The sequence below is a fragment of the Mustela nigripes genome, chromosome 4 (genome assembly GCF_022355385.1).
Source record: "Mustela nigripes isolate SB6536 chromosome 4, MUSNIG.SB6536, whole genome shotgun sequence".
Taxonomy (NCBI): domain Eukaryota; kingdom Metazoa; phylum Chordata; class Mammalia; order Carnivora; family Mustelidae; genus Mustela; species Mustela nigripes.
In genome coordinates, this window is record NC_081560.1 from 122642578 (window position 1) to 122669212 (window position 26635).

The 26635-nt window shown below is 38.0% G+C and overlaps 1 long non-coding RNA gene across 1 annotated transcript in view; it reads right to left on the reverse strand.

The window, feature by feature from the left end:
• The window catches only part of LOC132015192 (uncharacterized), a 500917-nt gene that overhangs the window by 246145 nt on the left and 228137 nt on the right, over positions 1 to 26635 (reverse strand). Inside the window, exon 3 of the long non-coding RNA XR_009403579.1 lies at positions 4136 to 4186. This is a non-coding gene — a long non-coding RNA (uncharacterized LOC132015192). The remainder of the gene's footprint in view (positions 1 to 4135; positions 4187 to 26635) is intronic.

Below are 26635 nucleotides of genomic sequence, written 5' to 3' on the forward strand. Positions count from 1 at the left end.
ATTTATTTGACAGAGAGAAATCACAAGTAGATGGAGAGGCAGGCAGAGAGAGAGAGAGAGAGAGGGAAGCAGGCTCCCTGCTGAGCAGAGAGCCCCATGCGGGACTTGATCCCAGGACCCTGAGATCATGACCTGAGCCGAAGGCAGCGGCTTAACCCACTGAGCCACCCAGGCGCCCTAAATCATCAATTTTCTAAAAACTACTTTTGTAAAGTATATGCCTGGAACATGGCCACTTGGAGTATTGGGCTTCAGAAACATTTTTATTTGATCTCTTCTCATAGTAACATGGTCGATCCCACTAGAAATTTGCCATCTAGCAGGGAGACAACACTAGTAGAATGCAAAGTCAAGGGGCAATAATGTGCACTAATAAATTAATGAATTAATCAGTGCTATTAGAACACAAGGGATTTATAATGGGTGGGTATTAGTGGAGTTCCATTATTGCATAGTAAAGGTAAAATGACTTTAGGGTAGCCAGGTTGCAACATATAGGGGAGAATTTAGAAGTCAGGCTTGAAGGAGGCCCCAAAGGATGGGCGGGCAGGTATAGAGGAAACTGGAAATCACTCTACAAACAAGAGAAGCACAGCAAAGGTATAGTGCACTAGACACACCTGGGATGGAGGATATAATCCAGAAGAAGGAGACACATGGGGACACCTGGGTGGCTCAGTCAGTTAAGGGTCTGCCTTCTGCTCAGGTCATGATCCAAGGATCCTTGGATCAAATCCCACATCAGGCTCCTTGCTCAATGCCTGCTTTTCTCTCTGCCATTCCCCCTGCTTGTGCACACTTTCATTCTCTCTCTTTCTCTCTCTCTCTCTCTGACAAATAAATAAATAAGTAAATATAACTTAAAGGAGAATCAAGAGGTTATTCAGACTGAGCTGGAGGTTAAACTTCATCAAAACATTCTAGACTTCAAATATCTGGCATGTGATTGTGTTACAGCTGGTACCTGGCCTGGGATGAAAATGGTGGTTATCGGTGTTAAAAATCCAGTACCGTAGCAATCAACGAGAAACCAAGGTCCATAAAGAAATAAAAAAATATGACATGTGAATGAAAGAAGAATTTTGGGGGCTCCTAGGTGACTCAGTTGGTTAAGCAACTGCCTTCTGCTCAGGTCATGATCCCAGAGTCTTGGGATCGAGTCCGTGTCAGGCTCCCAACTTCATGAGGAGTCTGCTTCTCCCTCTGACCTTCGCCCCTCTCATGCGCACTCATTCTCTCTCTCTCTTTCTCAAATAAATAAATAAAATCTTTTTAAAAAAGGATTTTTTTGGGGCGCCTGGGTGGCTCAGTGGGCTAAGCCGCTGCCTTCAGCTCAGGTCATGATCTCAGGGTCCTGGGATCGAGTCCCGCGTTGGGCTCTCTGCTCAGCAGGGAGCCTGCTTCCTTCTCTCTCTCTCTCTGCCTGCCTCTCAGTGTACTTGTAATTTCTCTCTGTCAAATAAATAAATAAAATCTTTAAAAAAAAAAGGATTTTTTTAAAAGATTTTATCTATCTATTTATTTATTTGAAAGAGAGAAGGAGAAAATGTGCATGTGAGGGGTTGGGGGCAGAGAAAGAGCAGCAGAAGGGGGAGGGAGAAAGACAAGCAGATTCCACACTGGGCTTGGAGCCTGACTCAGGGCTCAATCTAATGACCCTAAGATTATGACTTGAGATGAAACCAAGAGTGAGATGCCCAGGCGCCCTGAGGGAAGGCTGCGTATAAGGAAGCATTCCAAAAGTGGGACATATGGAATTGGCCACAGCAGTCACCTTCGGCTTGGTTAATGTCCTCTGGGCTTGCATATACAAAGTAGAGAATGTCAAATATTCTAAAAAGCTAAAAACCTTTGTAAGTCTGCTTTACGAAGTGCTGATTAAAAGAACTGAATACCAATATAACGAACATATTTCCGTTTCATTTATCCATTACTGAGAATACTAAGCATTTCCTTATCTCCATCACTTTCAGAAGTTCTCTTGCTAGGTGTCTATCTATACATATTCATCACTCTGACAGCAGAATCAAGAATAAAAATTCAAAAAAAAAAGAATAAAAATTCAGATAAGAAAACAGGATGTGCATTGCTTTATCTTTTAAATATGAGACATACATAAAAATAGACCTACAAAGTCAGCTTCTTAGAATGAGCAATAAAAAGAAGCACAACGTATATTCACTTTTATCCTGATAAGCACAGAACAGCGACACATATGATCCTTTGGGTTGTGGATAGTCTTAATGCCCCTTTCTTCTCCTAAAAGTCAGTAACAAAAGAGCACATCCAAATGAAATCCTAGATTCCCTGCCTTGGCGATTATACGTCTACAGATTATTCCCACTCAGGCAGTGAGAAGATTGGACCAAACGCATAGAGAAGACTTCCAAAGTCATAACCATTCTTAAGCTGAGTGTCTGGATGACATTGGATGAGCCTTGATCCTAAACCCAGACAAATACCTCAAAGACAAGGGACAGGTTCAATATTGACTGAATTCTTTCATCACTCTTCTGAATAACTCCTTAGAGGAAGTTTGGCCACTGGCATTACATACTGCATTTCATTTGTCAGACTAGTAAAATTATTTTAAGATTTAACTGTGTTACACCACTAACAGGATTCCTGAAGAAGGCAAAAACTTAGATGGCTTAATTTAGGACTGGTTTATTGCAAGACATTTTCTACTTTCATTATTAATCCTATCAAGGATTGAAGGAAAAATGAGTTCTTATTTTCAGGGAGATGTAGCTAGAAAAGACAAGCTAAATAAGTCCAGGGACTTCTTTTTTTTTTTTTTTTTTTTTCCAATCACATATAACTTTCTACTGTTCTTTTAAACTTATATGATCGACAGTGATAGATGGAAAAAGTATCCACTGGCATCAAAGGACATTTTTCAAGAAACAAAACAAATGAATATAAAGGCAAATCAGTTATATTTCATCCAATTTTCAATGTTGTCTTACTATTTTCAATTAGAAATCTGTGTATTCATATTTTCAATTAGAAATATGTGTATTCATATTCCCACCTCCTTCCGAAACCAGAAGAGAAATAGCTGAGAAATACAGGATTGGAAAGATTCCAAATTCTTCCACCCAGACTGTTTTTAAAGTTCTGATGAGAAGCTAAGAATGAAAAAAAACATGACTAATATATTGAACTGTGATGTTTGTCCCTTGATTCATTTCTGAGACTAAGACATAATTTGCTTTCTGAGCAATAACATAGCACCGGTCCTTGTAACGTGAACCCCAAGACACACCAACAGGATCTTTCAAACAAGCGTGTTTCCTGCCATCCAGCCCTCTAAGAAGCCCGAGCCTTCACCAGGGGCATTTGCTTTTCAGGTAAGAACATCTCTGCCCTGGCCCCCTCAATCCTTCCTGTTAACAGGTGCATAGCCAAAAGTAGACTGACAAGAGCCTCTTGGGAGAGATCAAGAGCCCAAGTGAATGGATTTGCATATCAAAATGTTTTTGCTGTTACAAAATCTGTCCCCAGTATATATAAAGGGGTAAACAAAATGTCTACCATTAATTTATAGTCTCAGATACTATGTCAGCTCAATAACATTGCTCACTTTTTAATGACGCAGATAAATCAATATGAAGTTGAGAATAGAGAACCATGTTTTGTTTTTTTTTTTTAAAGTGGACTCTTTTCACTTTCTTAACATTGTTTCACACACACAACCATCGATTTTATGTTTCTCCTAGCACTGGCACATGTATGCTTTCTATGCTTCTGTCCTTGTGGCCATTGGATTGGACAGATGTTTCTACATGTGGGGGATAAATGTCGGCCTCACGGTTGCCTCATGAAGCTCAGCAAGAAAGTCTTTCCTGGATGGCAGAAAAATTAAGTCAAATCAAGCATTTTTATTTTGCCGTAAACTACTAACACTGGAGAATAAGCAGCAAATGGTGGATATCTCCACGCAAGGAGGTTTTCAATAAAACGAAAGAACAGTAACAATTTGCCAACATACCAATGATGACTGTAACTTCGATCTCCAAACCCAAAATTTACTTATGGTTTTCTTGACAATGCACAGTTCTCAGTTACTCAACAATTAACAAGAGGCTTTATGTGTCAACTTCAATATAAAACAAAATACGCCATACTTTACCTTATTTGTAGGTCGTGTATGCAGTGTTCAGGAACATGACAGTGCAAATTCCTGTTAATAAAAAGAAGTAATGAGTCAAGCGCACTTTCAAATGTGAATCCGAGTGATTAGTTATGCAATTAAGGCAAAACTACTTGTTACCTATCAAATATTTCCTCATAACTTCCAGGACTGATATAATTTTTATAATTCTCCCTATATATTCTCACAAACAGAAATTTTTATAATTCTCCCTATATATTCTCATATACAGAAATCAACATAAGGTGTGACTGTATCATTAAAAATTGTTACTTCTCATTAAATGTGTATTAACAATACTTTCAGTGGTTTTTAGGTCCAGATATTATCGGATCATTTGAAAGCTAATTCTTCCAGTTTCACAAGAAATATGGAAATAAAGCATAAAAAATGTTGTGGTTAGTTTCAGTAAACAAGAAGTTTTAGCCAACCTGGACATTTAAATATACGCAAATATGTACACTAACATATACAGTAGTTATACCTGAGGAATAAAATAATTGGCATTAAAAATCCTTCTTCTTATACACATTCAGTACGTTCATTTATTCACAAATACAAGTATATTTCACATTGTATTGCTTTGGCTTTTTGGAAAAGACGAAATAAAGTTTGGGGCAAAATAACTGAAATATCAGTAATTTGTTTAGCATTGTATTTCGCATACCAAAAAATAGAAAGTTTATTGTGCTGGCTTCAGGACAAGGTATCTAACTTCATATTTGGGCAAGATAACTAAGCTATCACCTAAACTAATATTAACAAAATATGCTCCTTAAATTCATTAGGTTTCTTTGTTTTTTTTTTGTTTTGTTTTGTTTTTTTTATTTGTTTTGTTTTGTTTTTGTCTGTTTGTTTTTTTAAGCAACTAACTTTTCTCTGTAAATGAGATGATGAAAGTATAATACCATTTTGGTAGAACAAGGCAGGCTCCTGATAATGAGAGTAATTTCTTTTTTTTTTTTTTTAAGATGTTATTTATTTATTTGACAGAGAGAGAGATCACAAGTAGGCGGAGAGGCAGGCAGAGACAGAGAGTGAAGCAGGCTCCCTGTGGAACAGAGAGCCCGATGGAGGGCTCAATCCCAGGACCTTGAAATCATGACCTGAGCCGAAGGCAGAGGCTTAACCCACTGAGCCACCCAGGCGCCCCAATCCCCTTTTGAAAGTAAAGTATAGTTCCCAAGGAAAACATGACAAATATTTTTTATCTTAAACTTTATAAAGTCATATTTATATATATAACATATCATACATAAAAGATATGTCGTGTGTAGTACAGTACATCATAGGATATGTTGTATATTTAGTAGATAGCACAAACTATAAGATATGTCAAATTCTAAAACTAATATAACATGTTCACTTTTTATAAATGTAGAAATGGTAAGTTAAAAGTAGATCCAGATATTTTTGCTAATACTAGGTGTTTTAATATAAAAACTCAATCGCGTATAGTAAAATAAAAAGACATAATCAGAAAAGTGTTAAGATACACAGGCATATAATCACAGAAGAAAGAACCTCAGAGGGCATGGAGACTGATCCCCACATTTTGGGGGGGTATAAAATGGTGCTCTGAAAGGCAGTGTACTGTTAAAGGTCATGTAACATCTTGATACCAGAGCTCGAGTTAGGATTCATCTTAAAAGGAACTACCGTCACTTTAAAAGATATCACATGAAAATAAATTCAACTGTATGAAGGACCTATAAATAATTCACTTGTTGAACTTAGAATATTTATTTGTGGAAATCAAATGAATATAAAGTGAATCCAAGTTATGTCCCAATGTGCAAAGACGATGGAAAGGTCTGATGCTAAAACTGTTCTCCTTAAGAAGCTTTAAAAATCTTTAATTTTTGCTTTAATATTTTCCAATTTTGTATTCATCAGAAAGATACAAAAATAAATGTTTATCTATGATTCAGTGGCTCTATCTTTGTTCTTCAGCTGCACAAAAATGAGAAATACAGATTTATAAGTTTATAAACCCATACCTGGAATTGTTTTCCTTTTAGTTCATAATTGAAAATAATTGACTATATATTTGTATATATAACTACTTATCCAAAAACTTGGATAACTATTTATCCAAAAAGTGCCATATTGCCAAATACGAATTCTCATTGGAAACAGACAAATTTCAGAGGTTCTCAAGAGTTGCTGGGCCATTGCTATTAACTGCATAGACATTTTATGTGTTCATTTAATACATATTTATTGGTCATTCTGTAGCTATGTAATTAGCATTTTTCTAGACATCTGGGATATACCAGTAAACAATTTTTTTTAAATCTTGTACTCTGGCGATTATAATAAAGCTATATGCAATAACCATAAAAGAAGCAGACTTTGTTTCGCAGGTGGTGAGAGTGACAAATGGTCAGTTAGGGAAGGAGGGTTGCGAGTGGGATGGCAGCAGCTTGAGATACTGAATCGAGTGGATAACAGGAAGATTTGAGCACAGTCTGGAATAATCCTTGTTTAATGCCTCCAAAGTCTATCACAATGCTTGCTAGCTTTAAGTTAAGATACTATATAAATTAGTAAAAATAATCAAATTTGCTTGAATGTCAAAAGAAATAAACTAATTTTGTTTCATGACTTTTCACAGAAAAATATCTAGGCATAGGCACTTCCCATTCTGCAGACTTTTTCAGGACTGCCTTCGACATGCTGTCATTTTATTATTATTATTAATTTTTTTAACACAAACATGTTAAAAATATATCCAAAATATATCTCTGTCTGCTTTGACAAGCAGGGTGCTATGGAAATGGATAAAAAGGCAACAATACATTACAAGTAAGTCCTGGATCACTGCTGTGTACTAAATCAGGGTACAGCTTAAATAGAAGTGGTTCAGGTCAGTCCTAGTGCAGGAAAGTTCTACCACAGAACGTTCTGCCTTCAGAATAACCACACTAAGCTCCTCAAAAGCCCTCCGTTGAGCTTGTCAGGAGAAAATTAGGATGATATCAGCCTTCATGTAATGATCTGATTGCTTCTGGGATTAATTAGTAAAAGACCCAGCAGAGATTTTGATATCCACTAAGATATCTTTTGTGCTCAAGGCCTCATGATTATGACCATCAAGTAGATGTTAACACAGAACAAGGCAACAAGTGTGTCAGGGTTGAAGCTTTTTTTGAATTGTTTATTTGGTAAATTTTGCGGTGAAGACCTTCACCCATCAGTATCAAACTGCTATGAAATTTCTCTATAACTGCTTTCAGACGTAGAGTTCAGTGTTTATAAGAGATAATTTTATTGCCTAATGATAATGTGCATGCAAATAATCTCATTTATTCAAGAATGTGGATTATAATATAATATTATTCCCTCACATTTTAGCAATGCACACACACACACACACACACACACTCTATTTTGTGAGCACATAATCCTAGAGATTTCTTTCCATCCAAATGTGATATTTTTTCAACATTTACTTATTGTAATTTAGCCAGCAGCTAAGATCTTACGAAGTTCTCATATGAGTATCATAATCATCACCTCTGCTGAAAAATCACACCAAAAATGACGTGATAATGTTTGTCACATATACAGTTCTTCTAATAAATTGATTTTAAAAAGAGTAAAATATTATAGCCCTTTCTTTCATACCTAATGTATGTATTATCAAAAAGTCCTAAAAATAAATTATATAAAATATGTTTATGTTTAGGAAAAAAATTACTAAGAAAGAATAAAGCTGAATTTCATCTCAGTTATAGTTTTATAATTATGTGTTTGAAGATCTTTAAGATAAATATTTGATAATGAAATTCACCCAGATATCCATACTGATAAATGCAGACAAAATTTTTTTGATAATCATACTACATGTTCTGCAAAAAGCTGGTAAACCCCAGTCAAAAATTCACCAAAAACAGCTTAACATAACTGAAACAGACAAAAAAAAAATCCCCTCTCATTTATATCCCCCAAATGGATTATATTTTATATCTTGATATTGAGTTGCTGGGCTTAATCAATAAGCTTCAAACTTGTTTTCATGCAGCATCACACAGGGTGAGAAAAACAAACTAGATCAGGGTTCATCGTGGTATCTGATGGAGCTGATCCAAGGACACCTCAAACCAGGAGATGCAAAATTTCCTAGTAAAATCCCAAATGCCATCCTACGTATGCAGAATTATGTATTCTCTAAAATGGTTGTAACCTGCTCTGGAAACACAATATGATTAATAAGGCATACAATCATGAGCTAATTATTTCCATAAGTGGGAGGCGTGGGAGGGAAGAAGCTTGGGACTTAATTTTTTTTTTTTTTAAGATTTTATTTATTTGAGAAAAAGACCACAAGCAGGAGGGGGAGCAGCAGAGGGAAAAACAGACTCCCCACTGAGTAAGGATCCCATTGCGGGAGTTGATCCCAGGACCCTGGAAACATGACTTGAACTGAAGGCAGATGCTTACCCACTGAGCCACCCAGGCACACCAGGAGTTTAAAATTTAAAAAGAGCTGGAGCAAATAATCCTAAAATTTGTATGGAATCAGAAGAGACCCCGAATCGCTAAGGAAGTGTTGAAAAACAAAAATAAAGCTGGGGGCATCACGTTACCTGATTTCAAGCTTTATTACAAAGCTGTGATCACCAAGACAGCATGGTACTGGCATAAAAACAGACACATAGACCAGTGGAACAGAGTAGAGAGCCCAGATATGGACCCTCAACTCTATGGTCAATTAATCTTCAACAAAACAGGAAAAAATATACAGTGGAAAAAAGACAGTCTCTTCAATAAATGATGCTGGGAAAACTGGACAGCTATATGTAGAAGAATGAAACACGACCATTCTCTTACACCGTACACAAAGATAAACTTAAAATGGATAAAAGACCTCAACGTGAGACAGGAATCCATCAGAATCCTAGAGGAGAACATAGGCAGTAATCTCTTCGATATCAGCCACAGCAACTTCTTTCAAGATATGTCTCCAAAGGCAAAGGAAACAAAAGCGAAAATAAACTTTTGGGACTTCATCAAAATCAAAAGCTTCTGCACAACAAAGGAAACAGTCAAAAAAACAAAGAGGCAACACACGGAATGGGAGAAGATATTTGCAAATGGCAGTACAGACAAAAGGTTGATATCCAGGATCTAAAATGAACTCCTCAAACTCAACACACACGAAACAGGCAAACATATCAAAAAATGGGCAGAAGATATGAACAGACACTTCTCCAATGAAGACATACAAATGGCTATCAGACACATGAAAAAATGTTCATCATCATTAGCCCTCAGGGAGATTCAAATTAAAACCACATTGAGATATCACCTTACACCAGTTAGAATGGCCAAAATTAACAAAACAGGAAATAACATGTGTTGGAGAGGATGGGGAGAAAGGGGAACCCTCTTACACTGTTGGTGGGAATGCAAGTTGGTGCAGCCTCTTTGGAGAACAGTGTGGAGATTCCTCAAGAAATTAAAAATAGAACTTCCTTATGACCCTGCCATTGCACTCCTGGGTATTTACCCCAAAGATACAGATGTAGTAAAAAGAAGGGCCGTCTGTACCCCAATGTTTATAGCAGCAATAGCCACGGTCGCCAAACTATGGAAAGAACCAAGATGCCCTTCAACAGACGAATGGATAAGGGAGATGTGGTCCATATACACTATGGAGTATTATGCCTCCATCAGAAAGGATGAATACTCAACTTTTGTAGCTACATGGATGGGACTGGAAGAGATTATGCTGAGTGAAATAAGTCAAGCAGAGAGTCAATTATCATATGGTTTCACTTATTTGTGGAGCATAACAAATATCATGGAGGACAAGGGGTGTTAGAGAGGAGAAGGGAGTTGGGGTAAGTTGGAAGGGGAGGTGAATCATGAGAGGCTATGGACTCTGAAAAACAATCTGAGGGGATTGAAGTGGCGGGGGTGTGGGAGGTTGGGGTACCAGGTAGTGGGTATTATAGAGGGCACGGATTGCATGGAGCACTGGTGTGGTGAAAAAATAATGAATACTGTTTTTCTGAAAATAAATAAATTGAAAAATTTAAAAACAGTGACAGATGTACACTCTTATGCTATACTCTGAACTTCACACACTTGGCTGAGATGCCTCACCTCTCCGGGGCGGGTGGATGAGGGGGAGCAGGTTCCTTTTACTGTGTATTAGGAAGGTTATCTTTAGGACACACTTATACAGAATCTGCCTCACTCGACAAATAATAGCTTGTATCTCTTGTCTTTCAAATTACACTTTTCTTTCATTGTCCTTCCCTTACTCCAATGCAGCAGGCGAGGGAAGTATCCTTCCTAAAGGTGTTGATGGGTTAGTACAGAGAAAGGGGAGTGGGTGTTTGCAAGCAGGAGGATCATGACCATGACCGTGGAATGAACCCTACAGTGTATCTTGGGTGGGAAGTGGCTACTTCAGTAAACAATTGAAGATGGGGCCCTGCTGCATGTAAGATGTCAAATGTTAACAATCTTCCAAGTATTTAACTGAATGGTTGTACAGCATTAGGAATGATCTCTATGAATAGTTTCTATTCCCTGGTTCAGGAAAATCTGTAAGACTCCCAAAGAAAATAACTGTAAGAACATAATGGTCACTTTGTTTCCTCTCTAGAGTATTCCTCTGTACAGGCTTGAAGAGGGTACAGTTACTGCAAAACCAAAAATGAAATGTGAAACATAAAAATATAAATGAGAGAACAGATTCTATGCAAAGTCATATTTGCATAAACATGACATTCTGAACGTCTTCCTTGGAAGGCAGTGCTTGGGGGTTATTTAAATGATCTGGTTTGTTTATCAGGACGGTAATGAAGAGCTGTGTCCTGCCCACAATGCCCATAAAGCAGCAGGCTGCCGAGCCAAGTTGTCTCATTGACATTTGTTCCCAGGGTACTCTGCCCAATCAAATGGTATCACTGTTATGGCATCAATAATAATCACATATGTTTGCCCACTTTTAATTATGATGATGTTCTATTTCTTTCAACAAGAAATCGATGCCCTCAGTTTATCACTTTTATTGAATTTGATTTACGCCAAAGAAGTGATTTTATGCTCTGAAATTAAAGATAAAAGGAAAGCCAAACTAGAAATCTTTGCCCTTTGAGGAATTTTTTCCTTCTTCATTTTAGCTTGAACCTTGTAAACTTACTAGATGACTTGCGATGGAAGTATATTTAATGTTATTTTCCTATAATTATATATTTTAATTTTAAAGGTGGGAAGAAACTGAAATAACTGATTTCTGCCCAATGTCATAAGGTTGTAGTGTTGATGACACATCTAGAAGGAAGGGGATAATTAAATACAACTCTATCTTTGATTGTAGCATTAATTTATTTTAATGTCTATTTTAAATATATTCACTTCTAAATTAAACTGGTTTAATCTTAAGGATATGGTGATTAAAGGGAAAAAAAAACCTCACGTTGAAACAAAATCTACATAACAGCGTGGCAAATAGTTTCATTATCCCAATTATAGCTTCCATTACACTACATTTACAATGATATAGCTATGTAACAGCAGAGTGGGTAAGAACATAAAGAAGCTGTTTCTCTGTCTTGAATTCCATCAAAGTAGACCACAATTCTTAGGTGGCTTAAAATAAGAAAAAAACTACCACTCAAACAAACAAGCAAACAAAAACTGAATGATGTTCCAGCAATCTTCCAATCTCATCACACCACTCCAGGCAACCCCCACGTTCCAAGCCATGATCAATTTCCATGTGCTGTTTTGGGCGCTGTGGCTATGAGAAGGACAAGACATAGTGTAGAGACAATGCAAGAGGATCCATTAGTATTTGGACAAAATATGGGAGAAACATAATTATTTTTAAAAATCAGCTTTTTCTTAAGGAACAGTCAGCACAGAGGAGGCTTTTTGTATTACCTACTTTAGTTGGGGCCCTGCAATTTGGTTTTGGTCCCGCTATGAAGCAGATACTGCTATCATCCTGTAAACTCCTATGAGGAAAGCAAGTGATTTGAGGTCCTACAGCATGTGAAGAAGTGGCAGAGGCAGTACCTGGCCTGGAAGCCGGGCTCCTTCTTCAGTGACACAATGCCCCACCACACAGATGTCCACACACTGAATAAAAGGACAATACCCAAAACATTTCTTTTTCCTTTGCCTTAAGCAAGGACTGAACAAAAGTTACCATCAGAAGTTGAACACAGGCTTTAATCCCTTCAATTCTTTCAGTATCATCCTAAACAGAAACAGTGTGTATTCCTTTCACCAAAATGCATTAAATCCCAGAATTCCCAAGATGTGATGAACACAGCGAATGCAGGGTCCAAAATGCTGTCAAAGAAATAAAACCATGCATTTATAAATGTCTCCACATCATCATTCATTTCTGCTGCAACGAGTTAATTTGTTGAGTTCTGGATCATTTCTAAAGTTTAGGCATGGCTCAGAGAATGTCTGATTACATGCAAACATAAGAAATGCCAGGTCCTAGGACCGTTATAGGGAGCCTGAGAAGGCAAGGCTTTTCAAGGAAACTAGGTTATGAATGAGAGTACTGCCCTTATCCTTAGAAAGCTGAATGCCCTTGTCTCTTCCAAGACAAGACGGAGCACACTTCTCTGTGGGAGGGAACAGGGATGAAAGTTTCTGGCTCATGCGAAGATGTTCTGTCAATAATACGTTGCATGTACATCATGAATATACACTTTGTTCCCTCTGGACATTTCATTTTGAACATACTAAGCCACTTTAATGCAGATTAACAGATTTACTTTCTAAATATACTCAGATGAAGCTAATTTGGTCAATCCTGTTCAGCCTCCCCTGGGGTGACAAGGCACAGTCCAGAGGCTTACACAGAGGGTAATCACTAATGAGGACAAAAGAGTAAGAGGCAAACACCTCCTTTTACTTGAAGGTCAGACTCAGCATTCTGTCCACACCAAACTACCTAACAACTAAATCCAATGGTCCTCATGCAGCAGCCGACAGAAATCAAAACCAAGTGGCTCGGGAATTCCCCAGGTCACCAAGAGAATCCGATGCCCATGTTGTATTTAAACAGTGACAGGATATATAATCCATATGGAAATCGGCACCAGCATTATTAACAGTGGAGAACCCAGGGGTCTGCTCTCCGGATATGGTCTTTAAAACACACCCCTGTGAAGAAGGGACAGAAATTGATGAGATCATTTCCATTTCCTCTCTGCTTTTAATTTCAATGGCAACAATGAAAGTATACCTCCATCCAAAACCACTAGTCATGTTACCAAGGTCCAATTATAAAGTAAATAAATGCACGACAACATAAATGCATACATACATACAGAAAACAGAAATCAAAGACATCAAGTTTTATTTTGCTTTTTTCTTTGTTTAATTTCAGAATTATGACTACTGGCTTTGTGTTGGGAGTTGTAAGAGCTGATGTATGTGAGATGACTCATCCAGTGCTAGGTCCTTATAACTGCGGCTCAGAGACAGCCTTCACCACCCCCTTGCCAGTTTGCTTGGGAGATAACCTGGAGGAGCGGGAGCAGAGTTAGAGAAAGCACAGTACTTGTGGAAATTCAAAAGCTAAGGTCATTAGCTTATAAAGGTGTGCTCTATCCTCGTATACCAGATAGCAGGCACCAATCAGCAGCTTTGCATAGAATATTATGTCCTTAGATAACTTCTTTGGGGACAGAACATGTCCCTTCTGTCACATACATAGGAACAACCCAAATGACATTTTTCCCACTTTTTGATTCACAGATGCTCTGTTTCTGAAGCAGTATAGACTTTGGCTCATGCAGCTGGCTGGGCACGCAGTGAGTTATGGGGATGTCTACTCCCCTATAAGATTTCCAGGTCCTAGGGTGGAGAGGGCATGTCTTTATATTTGTTAGCCCCTCAGTTTTCCATGTTACTTGGAAAATAGCAACTATTCACTAAATAGGAGTATTATGGCCATATGCAGGCAACAAACCCATCAGCTACATGTAGGACTATGTGACCTTTCATGTTCTGATTCTGCAGGGAAAATGTCCATCTGCATTACCCCTTCATGGTAAAAGTCACAGAGAAAAGAGATGACTCCTCCCCATGGGTCTACAGTGATCCATCACTAGCTAATCAATTATCATGCAAATGCATATTGTTTCTTCTTGAAACCAGGACATAATTACCAAACCAGAAAGACATGTTGCTTAGAATAACTACTGTATATCATGTTAAATAAGTTCCAAATATATCCCAGGTAGGTTTCCAAAAGAGTGACTCTAGAAACCTCTGATTTCCACCCAGTCGAGAGTGATAGGTTCTCCTTCCTCCTTTGCTTTTATTCTCCAAAGTACAGGGAGAAGACAACGAATGAAAAAGCAGCCCTTGTTCCACACTCGCTAAGTTTCCCTCCATACTTTTCAGCATATTCACTGGTGACAATCACCCCAGGATGCATTGTCATGTGAAGAAGACTTCAGATGCTGACCTCTGATTTCATTCCAAATCTTCTGCCCGTGTGGATACTAATGGCTATATTGGTCTCCGCCCTCCTCAGGCCTCATAGGACACCTCCCCACTGTTTGGGTTGTTGCTATGATTAGTGTTAAAGTCCTCTGGGAAGATTTGCTTTTGTGGAGGTGGTGCTTCCAAGAAAATAAGAAATATACTCTGGTCCCCAAACTGTTCCTTAAGTGTATTACTGTTAAAAAAAAAAAGTAATAAATCAAATGGTACCTATTTATGATTATACAGTAGTATGATTTAGGCACAACTGGTTTTTGCACTATAAAAAATTGGGGGGGGGTTGGGCAAGTGGCAGAGCAGCGGAGCATAAAATCATAACTTTTAGAAGTTTGCTCCACTGAGGGACATCACTTCAGAGGCTAAGCAGGGGTGGAGCCCTCATGGGGAGAGTGTAGTCTCAGGTCCCTCAGGGTCATAGAAATACCTGGGGTGTCTGAGGGTGGCAGAGCTCCCAGGTATCAGTGTGGGGAAGCCGACTAAAAAGAAGGACTGAGCACTGAGCTCTCAGCTCGGGATTACCTTAAACCATCATCAGCCACACAGTCAACCCACCGCTTTTCAAGCAGGGACCCCGCAAGTGGCAGATTCAGGCAGACTCCCGTTCCTCCTCTGGGAGGAGTAGTGCGGGAGTGCATGGCAGGAATCTGCTGGGTTTAGGGACTCCAAGTGGAGCTGTGCACCAGAGATAGAAATGCTTGGCCACAGGTCTGATGAGCAGGGAGTGCGGCCAGACACGAGGGAGATGGGACTGATTGACCGCTTTTTTCTGAGGGCATATTGAGGGGTGGGGCCCAAGCTCGGCTCCTCCAGGCAGAGATTGGGAGGCCGCCATCTTCATTCCCATCCTCCAGATCTCTATGGAAAGCGTTCAGAGAACAAAAGCTCTCAAAAGTAAACCTGAGCAGATTACTTAGCCTGGCCCCTGACAAGGGCACTGTAACTCTGCATCTGGCAAAGGCATTTGAGAATCACTACTAAAGACCCCTCCCTCAGAAAATCAGCAAGAACATCCAGCCAAGACCAAGTTCATGGATCAACAGGAATTACAAGACTCCACAGAAAAGGGAAAGCAACACATAGAATTTATGGCTTTTTCCCCATGATGCTTCACTCTTGCAAAGTCAATTTTTAAAAAATGTTTTCCTATTCTACTTCTTAACTGTTTTCCTCTTTTAATTTTTTTTTAAATACTTTATTTATTTGACAGATATCACAAGTAGACAGAGAGGCAGGCAGAGAGAGAGGAGGAAGCAGGCTCCCCAGGGAGCAAAGAGCCCGATGTGGGGCTCAATCCCAGGACCCTGGGATAATGACCTGAGCCTAAGGCAGAGTCACCCACTGAGTCACCCAGGTGCCCCACATTTAATGTTTTTGTTTTTTTTAAAAACTATTTTATCTTAATAATGCCTTTTTAAAAATATTTTTAAATTTTCATCATTATAGTCATATTTTATCCTTTCATTTATTTAACCTTATTTTTTGAATACATACAGGTTTTTTTTCTTTAAAATTTTGGGATACAATTTCTTCTAATAGATCAAAATGTACCCTAAATCTAGCATGTGGCTTTGTTCTAGTCTCCAGCCTCATCACATTCTCTTCTCTCTTTTTTTTTCTTTTTCTCAGCAACTTACCTTGTTAATTCCTTTCTTAGAATTTTTTTTTAATTTTAATCGTTACAGTCATATTTCATCCCTTCATCATGTTTACCCTTGTTTTTGTATATATATGTTTTCCTTTCTTTAAAATTTTGGGAGATAGCTTCCTCTAAGAGACCAGAATACACCCAGAATCAAGTAAGTGGCTCTGTTTTATTCATCATTCTAATATCTATCTATTTATCTATCTATAGATATTTATATCTATTCTTTTAATTAAAAAAATTCTTCCCCCTTCCTTCTCCCCCCAATTTTGAGTCTTTTCTGATTTGCTTAGCACATATTTTTCTGGGGTCTTTGCTACTCTTTTAGTATTTTATTCTCTCATTCATATATTCTTATCTGGATAAAAAGACAAGGCAGAAAAACTCACCACAAATAACAAGAACAGGACACAGTACCAAAGGCTAGGGACCTAATCAATATGGACTTTGGTAGTATGTCAGAACTCGAGTTCAGAACAACAGTTATCAAAGTGCTAGCTGGGCTCAAAAAAGGCATGGGAGATATTAAAGAATCTCTTTCCAGAGAAATAAAATCCCTTTCTGGAACAATAAAAGAACTAAAATCTAACCAAGTTGAAATCAAAAAGCTATTAGTGAGGTACAATAAAAAATGGAGGCTCTTACAGCCAGTATAAATGAGGCAGCAGAGAGAATTAGTGATATAGAAGACCAAATGACAGAGAATAAAGAAGCTGAGCAGAAGAAAGACAAACAACTACTAGACCACAAGGGGAAAATTCAAGATATAAGTGATACCATATTAGAATAATTGGGATCCCAGAAGAAGAAGAAAGAGAGAGAGGGGTAGTAGGTGTATTGCAGCAAATTACAGTAGAGAATCTCCCTAATAGGGCAAAGGGAGCAAGCATCAAAATCCAAGAGGCACAGAGAACCACCCTCAAAATCAATAAAAATAGGTCCACACCCCATTGTCTAATAGTAAAACTTACAAGTCTTAGTAACAAAGAGAAAATCCTGAAAGCAGATTGGGACAAGAAGTCTGTAACATAATATGGTAGAAATATTAGATTGACAGCAGACCTATCCACAGAGAACTGGCAGGCCAGAAGGACTGGTATGATATATTCAGAACACTAAACGAGAAAAATATGCAGACATGGATACTATATCCAGATAGGCTGTCACTGAAATTAGAAGGAGAGATAAAAAGTTTCCAGGATAAACACAAATTAAAGGAACTTGCAAACACCAAACCATCCCTACAGGAAATATCAAAAAGGGTCCTCTGAGCAAGGAGAAAGCCTAAAAGTAATAGACCAGAAAGGAACAGAGACAATATACATAACAGTCACCTTACAGGCAATACAATGGCACTAAATTTATATCTTTCAAAAGTTACCCTGAAGGTAAAAGGGCTAAACTCCCTAATCAAAAGACACGGGCTATCAGAATGGATAAAAAAAATTAAAAAATTTAAAAAAAAAGACACATTAATATGCTGTCTACACGAAACTCATTTTAGACCCAAAGACATCTCCATATTTAAAGTAAGTGAGTGGAAAACAATTTACCATGCTAACAGACATCAAAAAAAAGCTGGGGTAGCCATCCTTTTACCAAATGAACTATATCCTAAGACAAAGACTATAATAAGAGATGAGGAAGGACACTATACCATACTCAAAGGATTTTTCCAACATGAAGATCTAACAATTTCAAATATCTATGCCCCTAACATGGCAGCAGCTGACTATATAAACCAATTAATAACAAAATCAAAGAAACACATCAACAATAATACAGTAATAGTAGGGACTTTAATACCCCCTCACTGAAATGGACAGATCATCCAAGCAAAAATCAACAAGGCAATAAAGGCTTTAAATGACACACTGGACCAGAAGGACATCACAGATATATTCAGAACATTCCATCCCAAAGCAACAGAATTCACATTCTTCTCTAGTGCACATGGATCATTCTCCAGAATAGATCACATCCTCGTCACAAGTCAGGTCTCAACTGGTATCAAAATACTGGGATCATTCCCTGCATATTTTCAGACCACAATCCTCTGAAGCTAGAACTCAATCACAAGAGGACAGTTGGAAAGAACTCAAATACATGGAGGCTAAAGAGCATCCTACTAAAGAATAAATGGGTCAACCAGAAAATTAAAGAAGAATTGAAAAAAATCCATGGAAACAAATGAAAATGAAAACACAACTGCTCAAAATCTTTGGGACACAGCAAAGGCAGTCCTGAGAGGAAAGTGTATAGCCATACAAGACTTTCTCAAGAAATAAGAAAGGTCTCAAATACACAACCGGACCCTACACCTAAAGGAGCTGGAGAAAGAACAACAAAGAAAGCCTAAACCCAGCAGGAGAAGAGGAATCATAAAGATCACAACAGAAATCAATGAAACAGAAAGGAAAAGAACAGTAGAACAAATCAATGAAAATAGGGCTGTTTCTTTGAAAGAATTAATAAGATTGATAAACCTCTGGCCGGATTTATCCAAAGAAAAGAGAAAGGACCCAAATCAATAAAATCATGAATGAAAGAGGAGAGATCACAACCAACATCAAAGAAATATATACAATTATAAGAACATATTATGAGCAACTAAACGCCAGCAAATTTGACAATCTGGAAGAAATGGATGCATTCCTAGAGACATAGAAACTATCAAAACTGAACCAGGAAGAAATAGAAAACCCGAACAGACCCATAACCAGTAAGGAGATTGAAACAGTCATCAAAAATCTCCCAACAAACAAGAGCCCAGGGCTAGATGGTTTCCCAGGGGAATTTTACCAAACATTTAAAGAAGAATTAATTCCTATTCTCCTGACACGGTTCCAAAAATCAGAAATGGAAGGAAAACTTCCAAACTCATTTTATGAGGCCAGCATTACCTTGATCCCAAAACCAGACTAACACCCCATCAAAAAGGAGAATTATAGATCGATATCCTTGATGAATATGGGTGCAAAAATTCTCACCTAAATTCTAGCCAATAGGGTCATCAGTAGATTAAAAGGATTATTCACCACGACCAATTTATTCCGGGGCTACAAGGTTGGTTCAACATCTGCAAATCAATCAATGTAATAAAATTCATTAATAAAAGAAAGAACAAGAACCATATGATACTCTTAATAGATGATGAAAAGGCATTTGACAAAGTACAGCATCTTTTCTTGATTAAAACTCTTCACAGTATAGGCATAGAGGGTACATGCCTCAATATCAACAAAGCCATCTATGAAAAACCCCACAGCGATTATCACTCTCAATGAGGAAAAACTGAGCACTTTTCCCCGAAGGTCAGGAATACTGCAGAGATGTGCACTATTACCAATGCTATTCAACATAGTACTAGCAGCCCTAGCCTGGGCAATAAGACAACAAAAAGAAATAAAAGGTATCTGAATTGGCAAAGAAGAAGTCAAACTGTTACTCTTCATAGATGATACGATATTTTATGTGGAAAACCCACAAAACTCCACTCCAAAACTGCTAAAACTGATACAGGAATTCATAAAGTGTCATGATATAAAATCAATGCACAGAAATCAGTTGCATTTCTATACACTAACAGCAAGACAGAAGAGAGAGAAATTAAGGAGTCGATCCCATTTACAATTGCACACAAAATCGTAAGATACCTAGGAATAAACCTAAGCAAAGATGCAAAGATAGAAAACTATCAGGTACTCATGAATGAAGTTGAGGTAGACAGAAAGAAATGAAAAAACATTCCATGTTTATGGATTGGAAGAACAAATATTGTGAAAATGTCTATGCTACCTAAAGCAATCTACACATTTAATGCAATCCCTATCAAAGTACCATCATTTTCTCTTTTTTTTTTTTCCAAAGAAATGGAACAAATAATCCTAAAATTCATATGGAACCAGAAAAGACCCCGAATAGCCAGAGAAATGTTGAAAAAAGAAAAGTCCAAAATTGGTGGTCTCACAATTCCGGACTTCATGCTCTATTACAAAGCTGTAAACATCAAGACAGTATGGTACTGGCACAAAAACAGATACACAGATCCATGGAACAGAATAGAGAGCTAAGAAATACACCCTCAACTCTATGGTCAACTAGTCTTTGACAAAACAGGAAAGGAAATCTAATGGAAAAAAGACAGTATCTTCAACAAATGCTAGAAGGAAAATTGGACAGCCACATGCAGAAGAATGAAACTAAACCATTTCCTTACACCACATACACAAACAGACTCAAAATGGATGAAAGACCTCAATGTGAGACAGGAATCAAAAGCCTTGAGAACACAGGCAGCAACCTCTTCGACCTCAGCTGCAGCAACTTTTTCCTAGAAACATCGCAAAAGGCAAGGGAAGCAAGGACAAAATGAACTACTGGGATTTCATCAAGATCAAAAGCTTTTGCACAGCAAAGGAAACAGTCAACAAAACCAAAAGACAACTGACAGAATGGGAGAAGATATTTGCAAATGACATATCAGATAAAAGGCTAGTATCCAAAATCTATAAAGAACTTATCAAACTCAACACCCAAAAAACAAATAATCCAATCAATTCAAGAAATAGGCAGAAGACAGGAACAGATATTTCTGCAGAGAAGACATCCAGATGGCCAACAGACACATGAAAAAGTGCTCCACATCACAGGGCATCAGGGAAATACAAATCAAAGCCACAATGACATACCACCTCACAGCAGTCAGAATGGCTAAAATTAACAAGTCAGGAAACAACAGATGTTGGTGAAGATGCAGAGAAAGGGGAACCCTCCTACATTGTTGGTGGGAATGCAAGCTGTTGCAGCCACTCTGGAAAACAGCATGGAGGTTCCTCAAAAAGTTGAAAATAGAGCTATCCTATGACCCAGCAATCACACTACTGGGTATTTACCCTAAAGATACAAATGTAGTGATCTGAAGAGGCATGTGCACCCAAATGTTTATAGCAGCAATGTCCACAATAGCCAAACGATGGAAAGAAAGAACTTAGATGTCCATCAACAGATGAATGGATAAAGAAGATGTAGTGTAACATGGATGGAACTAGAGCGTATCATGCTTAGCAAAATAAGTCAAGCAGAGAAAGACAACTATCATATGATCTCCCTGATATGAGGAAGTGGTGATGCAACATGGGGGCTTAAGTGGGTACGAGAAGAATCAATGAAACAAGATGGGATTGGGAGGGAGACAAACCATAAGTGACTCTTAATCTCACAAAACAAACTGAGGGTTGCTGGGGGGAGGGGGTTTGGGAGAAGGGGGTGGGATTATGGACATTGGGGAGGGTATGTGCTTTGGTGAGTGCTGTGAAGTGTGTAAACCTGGTGATTCACAGACCTGCACCCCTGGGGATAAAAATATATGTTTACAAAAAATAAAAAATAAAAAATTTTTAAAAAAAGAAGATGCAGTGTATATATACCATAGAATACTATGTAGCCATCAAAAATAAAATATTGCCAATTGCAACAATGTGGATAGAAGTAGAAGCTGAGCGAAATAAGTCAATCAGAGAAAGACAATTATCATATGATCTCTCTGATATGAGGAATTCGAGAGGTAGGTTGGGAAGTTGTGGGGGATAGGGAAGGAAATAATGAAACAAAATGGGATCAGGAGGGAGACAAACCATAAAAGACTCTGAATCTCACAAAACAAAGTGAGGGTTGCTGGGGAGTGGGGAGGGTAGTCAGAGGGTGGTCAGGTTATGGACATTAAGGAGGGTATGTGCTATGTTGAGTGCTGCAAAATGTGTAAACCTTTGGATTTACAGACCTGCATCCCTGGGGCAAATAATACATTATATATTAACAACAATTTTTTTAAAAATTGGGGGATTCATAGCAACATAATATTTGGGAATCCCTGAGAAATTACATACCCATATCACACCTGTGAGAGCTTGGCATTCTCCATGAACATCAGGTCAACCTCAAGTGAGTCCCATAAAGTGAAGGACCTGGGGCCCTCTTTCTGAGGGCCTGCTGGGTCGGTGGGATTCTCTGACAAATTCCCTTCTCTGTCTAGAAGAGCAGATCCAGGAGGGCTCAGAGAACCAGAGGCTATCAAAACTTTCCGAATACCTGCTTTCCTCATCAATAGAGTTGGAGGGCCCTGCACCTTCCTGAACAAGGGCCTCGATTCCCTTCTTGCTAGAGATTTGAAGGTCAGGAGAGGGCAGCATTAACAATATCCTTTATTTTCCTCATATTTGGGTGTCTAAAGTCTCTGCTTAATGGCCTGCTTGGTTAGGAAAAAAGTGAAATTTCTTCACTGAAATTAGCCACCTTTGATAAGATTGAACTAGATGTTACCTTCAGGAATCCAACTCTCAGGGTTCCGATGCATTCTAATTGCTTCCTGTGTACCATATATTTACCCTTATCAGAATGCCTAACCATAATAAGAATGTTAGCTCACTATTCCTCCATTTTTCTAAATAACTTTTGTTAGAGAGGATAACCTGTCATTACTACAGATGGATCAGATGAGCCAGGTGGCAGGACAGGTGACTGTGAAGAGGCATGTATGAAAATGAGTGAATGAATGAATGAATGAATGAATAAAATAGGGATAAATCAGGGAAGGATGAGGTAAAGCATCTATTTAGCACTCAGGTACCAAGTCTTTATTTTTCAGTCTCCCAGCTTTTTCTGGCAGCTCTGCTCTGAGGCAGATCTTTTAAGATAGAGGTACAGTTCCCCAAATAAGGTGAGATTTTCTTTCTTTTTTTAATTTTTTTTTAAGATTTTATTTTTTTATTTGATAGAGAGATACACAGGGAGAAAGGGAAAACAAGGTGGGGGAGTGGAAGAGGGTGAAGCAGGCAGGAAGGGGACTCAACCCATGCACCCAGGGATCATGACCTGAGCCAAAGGCAAAACCTTAAGGACTGAGCCACGCAGGTGGCCCAAGCTGAGATTTTCTAGAAGGACCTCATTTTCTCTCCATGGTTGCTTTGGGAGGAAGAGAAATGTTCTCTAACGAAGCTAAATTACAGCTGACCTTGTATCAATTAGAACGAATTTCTGTAACAATGGATAGATATACTAAAATGATACTTATTAAAGAAGGAGACAGGTGGATATAAATAAAAAAGTTGAGACATGGCTGGATATGTGTGTTCAAAAGATAATACCAGGACTTGGAAGAAAATGACACCAGTGGAAAAAATGCCAAAAGAGACAGAAGTACTGGAGTTTTCATGCGCGAACTTTAAAATCTTTGTTACAAAACTCTGCAATAGCTATGATCTATATTCTCATTTTGCAGATGGAGGAAGATAAGACCCAGAGAGGCTGACTTCACTGAGCCAGTGTTGCACAGCCTGAGAATGCTAGGGCTGAGAGTGGAAGGGAGCTCAGCAGGGTGTCTTAATGGGCCACTGTGCTGACTGATGCAGTTGAGATGACCCAGATTGAGATGCTGAGTTTATTACAGATCCTGACTCATATTTCCAGCATACAGCCATAAGTTTACTAAGGGATTAGAGGAAAGACATGGAATTAAAATAATGGACATGAGGACTCAGAGAAAACATGGCACTGGGAATCAAATACAAGAGTGGCCGTGGTATTTCCCACTGTGGGGACAGTCACCATCAGACCTCAGCCAGGACCTCCTGTGACCTGAGCCCTGGCTTCTTACAATCACACCTCAGTTACTCAGTGCTCTGACTCTGTTTCCCGGTGGGAAAAACGGAGGGTCACAGCACAAAAACAACCCAATCCATTATATCCCGAGGAATTAAAAAGAAATGTAAGTGATCACGGATGAGAGTGATGGGTTTTGAAGTCGAGGAAAAGGAAACTCTAAGAACAATGGCTAGAGAGAAGATCCAGCAGGACTGGACCCAGCAGCCAAATCCCAATGGAGGGTTCAGTAGGTTTAGCAAGTGAGGTAAAAAGATTAGGGCAAGTGTCTCGAAGGAAGAATATCTACAAGCCAATAAACTACAAAATGGATTTACACCATGTAAGAGCATAATTCAAATACACAAATTAAGGATAGAAAGAGCATGGCAGGTGGGAGACATAAAAACAATGAAAAGAATTTAACTAAAACACATTTTTTAACCTTTTACCAAATTCTGCCAGATTTTCCTCTATTAGTCATCCATTTCATTTTAACTGTAGCAAACTATGTTTTATAGATTATTATTAATTCTACTAGTACAGGATGTGAAAAGAATAGATGATATATTAACCTAAAGTCTTAATAATGTTAATCTCTCTTCATTATTGTCCAGAATCTTTGATTTCCTCTTTTGTCTAACCTGAATACTGTATCATTGCCTAATAAAATTTTAAGGTTTTAACCCTCAAATGTTTCAATATTATAACAGAAATGTTATATTAGTTAAAAAACATGTATTTGCCAATGATGTGAACTGTTGTTACATTGTACCCTTAAAACTTAGTGTTATATGTAAAGTATATCTCAATAAAGCTGAGAAAAAAAAAAAAACAAGTAAAAAATCCAATAAATTTTCAAACATAAACAAACAAAAATGATAAACAAAAACAATGCCATGTCAAGACCAGAGCCCAACACAGAAGTGCAAATAAGTGATATGATCCGATCTTCTGATACTTTGCTCATTGTGGATATTTTACATTACTTTAATTTTAATATATTACATTAATATGTTATTTTGAAAAATAAAATTAAGTCTCATACAATTTATACCTTTATAAAATGTGAGTTTTCTAATACTATTAATAAAAAAGAACTGTTGCAACTCACAAATTCAACAAGTTTAGAGATGCAGAAAACTGTTCATTATCATAAAAGACAATTGGAAAGAGTTGGAAATTGGAAAGACAATTGGAAAGAGTTCCAAGACAGTAAGGCTATTACAGGGCTTCCTAATACCAAAACACAGGAATGGGAGAGCTGTCACCTGCATGTGCTTAAAGTTCAAAATCTAATTCTATCCAGCATCCTAGCCCACTTGTCTGCACACTATTTCTGTTCATTATTTGAATACATTGAGCTCTTAACTTTCTAAGCATTAAGCGACCTTTGAAATGGAACTTCACTATTTGTAAGGATTTCATTCTGATATGTTTCAGTATTATACCTGAAATGCTACAGTAGTTAAAAATATGTATTTCCCAATGATGTGATGAGTTGAGTTATGTTGTACACCTGAAAGTTTGCTTTGGTGAGCTTCGTTTTGGTTTGGCACTGTGGTGAGTATGTGTGTGTGTGTGTGTGTGTGTGTGTGTGTGTGAGAGAGAGAGAGAGAAAGAAAGAGAGAGAGAGGGGCGCCTGGGTGGCTCAGTGGGTTAAGCCGCTGCCTTCGGCTCAGGTCATGATCTCAGGGTCCTGGGATCGGGTCCCGCATCGGGCTCTCTGCTCAGCAGGGAGCCTGCTTCCCTCTCTCTCTCTCTGCCTGCCCCACATCTACTTGTGATTTCTCTCTGTCAAATAAATAAATAAAATCTTTAAAAAAAAAAAAAAAAAGAAAGAGAGAGAGAAAGAGAGAGAGAAGGAACATAGTAGTATGTGTACCTAGATAAGAAAGCAGGCCAACTGAGTAGGCATTGATGACAGAACTCATTCCATCTTTGACAAGCTTTAATCTACAGAAGTTTCATCTGTTTATTTTTCAATGGTCTTAGTTTTTACCATCACTAGAAAGTCCTTTATCTAATTAAACATTTGGAGGATTAGCTACCACAGTTAAAGATACATATAAATAGTCTAGAAAGTCAAACACGTGCAAGGAGTGACATTTATTATAAACCCTGCCTTAATTTTGTCTAATGAATCCTGCCTATAATTATTCTCTGCATTTCATCATCCATACATCCACTGTCTCAATCATACAACTCTATAATAACATCACTCTGGGGTAAAATTTGGGTGGGAGAATAGCAAATCATGGGAAACAGGGAAAGTGTACTCTCATCTTTTGTAATGTTTGATATTCAATGACCAGAAACTAATAGAGAAACTTGAGGGGAGAGAGTCCCACGCTGTTCACAGCAGCCCTAAATCAGGTGGTTAAAATATAACTTATGAAGTAGCATGTGAATGGTATCAGCTCCTGAAAATTTGCATCATTTGTCTCCCACTAATCACAGCTAAGAGTATATTCAGAAACTCTGGAGCATTCCAACTATCTAAGATGTCTTCCAAAATACTGAGTATAACATTTGATTTACATAAAAACATGTCCATATTTGAATTCCTTCCCCAGTGGTAGGCCCTTTCAAAAGCACATTTGGAGTATTCAACAGTGTAAGCATTTACCATAAAAAATATATGTTTTTGTATATACTTCTCATAGAACATATACTCGGTTGCAGTGTCTGGGTGGTTC